Source organism: Otolemur garnettii, unplaced genomic scaffold (assembly GCF_000181295.1).
Source record: "Otolemur garnettii isolate 467f Iridium unplaced genomic scaffold, OtoGar3 scaffold00001, whole genome shotgun sequence".
Classification (NCBI taxonomy): domain Eukaryota; kingdom Metazoa; phylum Chordata; class Mammalia; order Primates; family Galagidae; genus Otolemur; species Otolemur garnettii.
The window spans coordinates 32,594,116-32,602,186 of record NW_003852396.1 but is presented as its reverse complement, the minus strand read 5'-3'; positions in this window follow the sequence as shown (position 1 = coordinate 32,602,186).

Here is an 8,071-nt window from a genome sequence, read left to right as displayed (position 1 = left end):
CCTTGCTATTGGCTTAAGGGAATGTTGTGGCTGGTTTGATCTTCTCTCCAGACCACTAAATTCTTCTCCATGTCAGAAATAATATTGTTTTATTTTCTGATCATTCAGTGTACAATAGGTTTCATTGTTAAATTTCCTCTTAGAATAATTCCTTTGAATTCACAACTTGTCTAACTGTTTGGTAAATGGTCAGATTTTGGCTATTTTTGCTTGTCATGACTTCTTCAATAAGCTGAATCTTTTATTACTTTTGATTAAAGTGAGAAATGTGTAACCCATTTTTTCACTTGAACACTTAAAGGCCATTGTAGAATTATTCATTTTGATATTGTTGTGTTTCAGGGAATTGGAAAATCCAAGGAGAGGAAGATAGATGGGGGAATGGCTGGTTTTTGGACCAGAACATGTGCAACATAGTTTGTGGTACCCAAACAATTACAATAGTGACATGAACTATCATTTATTACAGATCACCATAACAAATATAACAATAATAATAATGAAGTTTGAAACATTGTGATAATTACTAAATATGACACAGAGACATGATGTTGGCTCATGTTGTTAGAAAAATGGTGTGTCCTAGCCTTGCTTGACACAGACTTACACAAACTACACATTTACATAAAATGCATTATCCATGAAGCACAATAAAGCAAAGCACAATGAAATATGTGTGTACACTGATCATGAAATAGAACTATATAGACTCATTTGAAATAGATTGGTAGTTTGTTTTAAAGTTAAATATGGATTTATCATCATGTTGCTATTACCCAGCAAAAAATAACTTTTGTCTGAGTGATTCACTTAGTTAAGAATGATTGAAAAAAGTTTCTTGATCTCACTAAATCTTATTTTCTTTCAGATAAATTTTTAATAATAGCACTATATTTAAATGGTACCAATGAAGATTAATTCCATAAAACAATGAAACAAAAGCACATAGCATACTACCAAAAGTTAATCAATTAGCATTTGTTTCTGAGCTTTCAGTCTTCAGTTCAATACAAATATGTACCTAAGTGAATTGTAAACATTATAAAATGAAATCCCATATTAACTTCACTAGAAAACACACTATGCATTGAGAAAATTGCAAATATTTTTTAGAACAGTAAAATCTTACATTGTATAGTTCCATATCTCATTTTAAAACCATATGTATTTTTTTTAATCAGAGCATAAATTTAATAGTATTCAATATAAGCAAATTGTATAAGTATGAATGAGATTATACATACACATATGTATCTCTCTACCTATTTATCTAAGCCCTTACATGTATTATTTATGTTTTTGAGAGCACTATAAAAATGTAAAATTATATTTTATGGAGTCAATGTTCCTGGTGAATAATAGTAGCTTAAACATCTTTTTAGATATTAGAATCTGACAGCATAAATGAACTGATGTATCAAGAAGATCAGAAACAGATGGAGATACAGGAAAAAGGAAGAAGGAAAGACAGAAATGGAATGGGGGGAGATAGAAGGAGAAAGAAAAGAAAGAAGGAAAGTTGTAGGAAAAATTAATTAAAGAGCACTTTGGTGCCTGACCCATCTCCATATGTTAGTGGTGAAATCAGGATATATTTAATAGATCATAGAACTTGCATTTCTAAGAGTGAATAGATGAAACAATAGATAAAAATATTAAATAATATACATCTAAATCATATTTAAATTATGAGTATAGTATGTCTGTGTATGTGCATATTTCTATAGGTGTGTGTATGTGCATTTTTCACCCTCAAGATCCAGCTGGTAGACAAGTTCTTACACAAATTTTTGAAAAAGTGTCACTCACTTTGATTTACTACAGATTTACCTTATGCTTTTTTAAGTGATGATCCCTCTGGTAGAGGTAAATTAAAACCACATAACAAAAGTTATCACAGAAATATTCTGCATATATGCGTAAGAATAAAGATATATAAATATATAAAAGTGCACTCTCTTATATACATCAGTTATGCTTGCCTCTTAGTTAACAGTATGAAGTTTCATCTTGTAAAGATAACTTCAGTTTCAAGCATGAAAATTGAATATCATGACTTTGACTCCAGCTTATTGACACTTTTTTTTTGTCAAGTCAAAGGCAAACACCTAGCTGTGAACTCATTTTTCTGTTAACTGCTGGATGGAAGGAAAGTTCTATTTCTGCTTCTCCCTTTAGGTTGTGTTCCATTTTATGTTATGTTTTATGTTATGTTATGTTATACCCTCTTCTGCCAAATATGCAATTTTCAATGAGAAGCTTGTTTGTGTCAGGCACCATTCTAAGCACTGGAGATTCGAATTTAAGTGAGAAAAAAAAACAAACCAATATTGTGAAAGAAGACTCAATGATTATAGCTTAAATATTGGCATTACCACTTATAAAGTTACTGTATTAAGATCTAATTTAGAGGTATATAACAAATTTATATCTGTATCTTGACCACTCTATGTATTTTAATTTCAGATATAGGGGAAAGATTCACTATTAAGTTGGAACTTAAGAAAAATTCTGAGAAGCATTAGTTGGGGAAAGGCAAGTACATTTCCTATATAAAGGAACATCTATAATGCTACAGAATCTTTAAAGATGTGAATTTAAAAACATAGCTATCTAGCATTATTAATTCAAGATAGAATAGTCTCAGAATACTAGCTGAACAGTTACTCACTAAGATCAAGTCTATATTTATTTTAATTCTGAAAATTTAAATTTGTTTTTGAATGGCCATTGTTCCAAAGCACAAATCCTCATTTGAATGTCTCAGAATTTATAAAGAAGATCAAAAATATCACCAGTAGTCATAAGCTCAAGGTTTATATTGGGTAAAACTCTTTTGCTTAATGGAAAAAAAATTAAAAAATTAAAAAACCTCTCTAAAATTTCCCAAAATGTATGGTGTACTCCATGGTTCTGAAGCTAATAGTAGAATGTTCTCATTCAGTTAAATTTAATACATGTTTACAAACATATTTATGAGATTCTGATTTTAGGACTCAGGGAAAAACTATTAAAACAAAACCCACAATCTATTAAACTGGGGATCTGAAATTTAAGGGGATCTATGTTTAAATATTATATGCACTTACAGCATTAATAAATAGTCCTTAAATTGTTGGTGAATACAATAATTACTACATACAAGAGAATATGTATAAAATTAACCACTAAACTTTAAAATATTATTGCTTTGCTAACAATTTAATCTCCAAATCCCACACATCCTAATTTAGCAACACTCGACATTTATGTTAGTCCCCTCAGCCTGGGAAATTGGTTATTATTATGCCAATTTGCTTGAATGGAAGTTCTCAGGGCTACATTGGTAGTTGCTATTACTTATCTCTGAAATGCTTCACTCACTGTCTGGGGAACGGCTTTTTCACTATCAGATGTATCTGTTGGCAGGATTGTTTTTCCTCGTAAGCCAAACTCCAGGGCTCAGGGTGGAGAAATACAGTCTTAGTTCAAAGAAGTGGTTTAAGATGCTTCACGGAACAACAAAAGAGGGTCTCCCAGGTGCCTAAAAAATTCCACTGAGATTAAAACAGCCTTGAGAGTTCCCAACTATCACAGGCAAGAAGCTTAAATATATTTTAGTCCCAAGGGATCTTAAAAAGGAGGGCACATATCTTTGTCACTACCTATCTTAAGAGTGTCCTTTTATACTGGAAAGAATGTGTTACCATTTTAACACAACTAGTGGCTCTGAGGAATTTCCTTCTTTACTGGATGGAAAGCAAGCTGAAATGAAAACATATAAATAGGAGCTATACTTAGATAAAAACCAACGTTTAGAAATTATTAAGCTATTTCGCATATAAATTAACTTCAAAATAGTTAATGCAAATATATGCAAACAGTTTGTCAACACTTATAATACACAGAAATTTTTCATGTAATTTTAGGGGAAAGACACTAACAAGTTCTTTCCTTAACTGGTAATATAATAAAATTGTGTCTTGTTTTTTCTCTCTGAATAAAAGTAAAATGTATTAACATAACTTGGTACATGACATCAGACTATCATTGTCTACCTTGTGTTTTTCTCTCAAGAATTTATCAAAGGTGTTTTTCTGTGGCAATACAAAAATCGGCCCTCTTAGTTTTCCAAAGCTACTTCATATTATATAAGGCAGTCGTCCCCAAACTTTATGGCATCAGAGACCTGTTACATACAGACAATTTTTCCATGGAAGTGGAGGATGGTTTAGGGATGATTCAAGTACATTACATTTATTGTATATTTTGTTTCTATTATTATTAAATTGCAACATATGATGAAATAATTATAGAACTCACCATAATACCAAATCAGTGGGACCCCAGAGCTTTTTTTCCTGCAGGTAGATGGTCCCAGACTAGCATCACCAGTGCAGCTCCATCTCAGGTCAAGCAGGCATTAGATTCTCAGAAGTGCACTCAACCTAGATCCTTGGGAGGCACAATTTATAGTAGGGCTTGTACTACTATGAGAATCTAATGCCATTGCTGATCTGATGCAAGGCAGAGCTCGGGGTGGGGGGATGCAAGCAATGGGGAGCAGCTATAAATACAGGTGAAGCTTCCCTCACATGCCTCCTCCTCACTTCCTGCTTTGTGGCCTTGTTCCTTAACAGGCCACCAACCAATACTGTCTGCCATCCTAGGGTTGGGGACCACAAGTATAATTGGAATGTGATATAATGTATTAGCTACCCATCTGATGAGCTTTAATTTTGTTTATTTTTCCATTTGTCATTTGTGAGTGTACTTCTATAGGAGAAAGAGCGCAAATTAATTGCTAGGCCAAAATCTATTCATTTTTTCATATGTAGTTATTGTCAAAATTCCTCTCAAAACTGTTAAATAAGTTTGTATCCACAAAAGTAAAAATAACATCTTTTTCTTTCATATTTGCCAATATGAAATTTTCTAACATGCTAGACAAAATGTATAGATTGTTATTCCTTTAATCTACATTGTTATATTGATTATTAATAATGGTAAGAATGTCACCTTCTGAATTGCTGGACATTTGTTCATTTTCTTTTGCAATTATCTAACCAGACTTTTTAAAACACTCTATCAGATACTTTTAGAGTCAATCCTAACTCAGGTTTATCATGATATTGCAAAATAGAAACAAGCTAATTATTTTTCAGAAAATCTTAGATCACATAGGAACTTCATAGAGAAACATTGTTAAATCCAAACTTCTAAGATAGGACACCATTCACAATAGCCCTCAAAACCATTTTTTTCTCTTTATATTCATGTCCTGTTTCACCAGCCAGTGTGTAATATGTCTTGCATCTAAGGTTATTGTGAAGAGAACCCGATGGTAAAACTCACTTATCTCTTTTTGAGGGATAAGTTTTGAGGTTTAACTTAAATACTGTTAATCTCACCATTTTTAGTGCACAATTTTGATATTTTTAACAAATAATTATGCAAATAGATTTATCACATCTATTTGGTAAAAATTTAACAAATCTTCACATAAGAACCCCTAAAATAAAAATGTAGATGTTTTAATCACTCCCAAAATGGTCCATGGGCTGCTCCACTTACTCTAGGCCCTAGGAACAACTTTACTGCTTTCAGACCCTATAGACTTAGCTTTTAAAGAATACCATAATCACTCAATTATACAATACAGAGTTAGTGTTTTGATACCTTAATTCAGTATTATCCCCAAGAGAGTCATCCATGTTGTTGCATCATGATAAATTCATTATTTTCTTCCTACAAATTATTTATTATAAAATTTTACAAAATTTATCTATGTGTTGGCCACCTCTTTATAAAATTTTGTACTAAGTATTTTGGAAATAAAGGTACATTTAGCTACAGTTTCCCATTTCACTATATATAGCAATTTTACCAGATATGCTCGATAAGCTATCTAATAATCTATTCTAACGATAGTATATGAATTTTTATTGAAGTTTACTCATCCAATTTAAAAAGTCATACTTTTTCCTCTTTAATGTGACATATGTCTCAAACAGATAATTCTTATCATGTTGAAAGTCTCTCAAAGACACCAATGCAATTGTAAATAATGTTTGATATAATTATGTGATTTGGAAAGATAATCTCATAAATTAGAGTTATAGTATATTTACTACTGAAATGCATAAATCTCTCATGGAAGGAGCACAAACTTAGATGGAGAAAAATCAATGAGTTTCTGGAAATACTTGAGAAATAAAATTGTTTATGGTCTTGTCTTGGGTCTTTAGTGTAATTCCTCCCTATCAAAATCATAGATTCAGCAAGTTGAAATTCCTGGTAAATGTAACACTTGGAGGAAGAACTTAATTCCACAATGAAACTATTATGAGAAAAAGGAGACAGGCTAAGACAAATTTTGTTTTGTTTCTAAAGTACTAGGATTTCAGGCATGAGCCATCACATTTCCCAGCCAAGACAAGTTGTTATGCAGCTTTTATTTTTTTAATTTATTTTTTATTTCAAATTAATATGAGAGTACAAATTTTTAGGTTACATTGTTTACATTTCCTGGATAAAGTTCTATTCATAAAAGAGGCCCTCACCCAGGGGGATGTTATGCACCCTCACAATATATGCATTATGTGAGATCTCACCTCATGCCCTCCCTCCTTCTGCCAAGCGTGCACATTTAGTAGGTTGTACTCCAGTAGGTTTAGAGCTTTTAGTAGGTTACTTAAAGTAAAACTTGTCCTTATCCTGTAGAACTTCTGATTTCTCCAATCCTTGGAGCCTTTTCAAGGACATACTTGTTAGTCCCACGTTTACCTTCTTCCTTATGAAGTTATACATATATACTCACAAAGATTATCAATGACAAGATAAAGTAAGCAAATCAAAATTGTTTTTATTATGAACTAAAATAAAATCTTAAGCTCCTCATCTGACCCAATGAATACCCTCTTGACCTTTGACTGAGAACAGACCAGAAAAACCTTCAAGTTGAGTTTCTGGCCATGAGAAGGAAGGTCAGACATGCCCCTTTATGCCCATCCCTCTCCTTTCTTGGAGATGGGTACTCTCCTTGGTAACAGTAAGATGCTAAATCATTAACAGGGATAAGGTTGTTAAGACAAATCTTAAATCACACTGGCAAACCATCAATTTACTAACCATATCATATGAGTTTTGGTAAATGTCTAGCAGCTTGTCTCTGATTAACAGGCTTCCTTATATTTAGTTAAAGCTTATATTTAGACAAAGCTTTATTTCTTTAGCCAACTACAAGTCAGAGACCCTTTAAACCCATTCATATTCTGTAAGTTTCTGCATTGAGATATCCAGCCCTTTCTGACCAAAACAACATCTCTCTTCCCTACCTTGATTTAGGGTTTTATGTGTAATTCCTGTCTCCATGAATGTACAAGGTAGACATAAAATTTGTATGCAGTTTAAAATACCTCAACATAGTAAATTGTACAAAAACCTTGTGGATACCCTATATATAACTACATTATAACTGAGCTACCACAGGCACATTTTTTCAGGACCTCTTGAAGCTAGGCTCCATTACACATATTTGGCTTACAGTAAATATCTTTAATTTATTTTACAGAGTTTCAGGAGTGTTGTTGTTAACATTGTTAAGAAGATAAATTTCACCAAGAGAAAGCTTTCTAATCTAATAAATGTGAAAGTTATTAATGAGCACTTCTTGTTAGTAATGAATCATAAATAAAGTCTGCATTCAGTAAATCAAAGAAAAAATTGGAGTTTGGATCCAATGTGAGATTTGTCTCATTGTGATTACAATTACTGAGACATCTATGCAAGAGACTCAAGAGTTATAAGTCTTGAACTAGAGGGGGGAGGGTAAATATAAATTAGATCAATATTTTATCACTTGCACCAAGAAAGAAGACTCCTTTTAAAATGTTCTTAGTCATGTTTGTGATGAAGAGTATCAGGATTTGGGGATCTGGCTTCAAGTAGTTTAAGATATTTCTTTGAAGATAGAAATTGAAAGGCAATGGATAAAATTTATGGGATAAAAGGAAAGTGAAGTGAAGGTCGTCTTGATGAGAAAACTTAGTTGACAAGTGAATTAAGCTGTTTCATCATGTGAGTGATCAAT